This window comes from Bison bison, unplaced genomic scaffold (genome assembly GCF_000754665.1).
Source record: "Bison bison bison isolate TAMUID 2011002044 unplaced genomic scaffold, Bison_UMD1.0 scf7180017864484, whole genome shotgun sequence".
NCBI classification, from domain to species: Eukaryota; Metazoa; Chordata; class Mammalia; order Artiodactyla; family Bovidae; genus Bison; species Bison bison.
In genome coordinates, this window is record NW_011495044.1 from 4,500,161 (window position 1) to 4,501,545 (window position 1,385).

Consider the following 1,385-nt stretch of genomic DNA (forward strand, 5'->3'; position numbering starts at 1 on the left):
TGCTGGGAAATATTGAAGGTAGAAGGAGAAGGGGGTTACAGAGGATGAGATGGTTAGATAGCATCACCAACTCACTGGACATGAATTTGGGCAAACTGTAGGAGAGAGTGAAGGACAAGGAAGCCTGGTGTGCTGCAATCCATGGGGGTCACAAAGAGTTGGATATGACTTAGAAACTGGAACTTTCACAGCTACCTGTATAACTATTCTATTCCTATTCCCAGGTGGCACTAGTGGTAAAGAATCCATCTGCCAGTGCAGGAGACATAAGAGACACAGGTTCAATCCCTGGGTGAGAAAGATCCCCTAGTGGAGGACATGGCAACCCACTCCAGTATTCTTTTATTTGTTTGTTTTTACCAGACATCCTGGAATGTGAAGTCAAGTGGGCCTTAGAAAGCATCACTACAAACAAAGCTAGTGGAGGTGATGGAATTCCAGTTGAGCTATTCCAAATCCTGAAAGATGATGCTGTGAAAGTGCTGCACTCAAGATGCCAGCAAATTTGGAAAACTCAGCAGTGGCCACAGGACTGGAAAAGGTCAGTTTTCTTTCCAATCCCAAAGAAAGGCAATGCCAAAGGCAATGTTCAAACTACCGCACAGTTGCACTCATCTCACACACTAGTAAAGTAATGCTCAAAATTCTCCAAGCCAGGCTTCAGCAGTACGTGAACCGTGAACTTCCAGATGTTCAAGCTGATTTTAGAAAAGGCAGAGGAACCAGAGATCAAATTGCCAACATCTGCTGGATCATGGAAAAAGCAAAAGAGTTTCAGAAAAACATCTATTTCTGCTTTATTGACTATGCCAAAGCCTTTGACTGTGTGGATCACAATAAACTGTGGAAAATTCTGAAAGAGATGGGAATACCAGACCTCCTGACCTGCCTCTTGATAAACCTATATGCAGGTCAGGAAGCAAAAGTTAGAACTGGACATGGAACAACAGACTGGTTCCAAATAGGAAAAGGAGTACGTCAAGGCTGTATATTGTCACCGTACTTATTTAACTTCTATGCAGAGTACATCATGAGAAACGCTGGGCTGGAAGAAGCACAACCTGGAATCAACATTGCCGGGAGAAATATCAATAACCTCAGATATGCAGATGACACCACCCTTATGGCAGAAAGTGAAGAGGAACTCAAAAGCCTCTTGATGAAAGTGAAAGTGGAGAGTGAAAAAGTTGGCTTAAAGCTCAACATTCAGAAAATGAAGATCATGGCATCTGGTCCCATCACTTCATGGGAAATAGATGAGTAAACAGTGGAAACAGTGTCAGACTTTATTTTTTGGGGCTCCAAAATCACTACAGATGGTGACTGCAGCCATGAAATTAAAAGACGCTTACTCCTTGGAAGAAAAGTTATGACCAACCTAGATA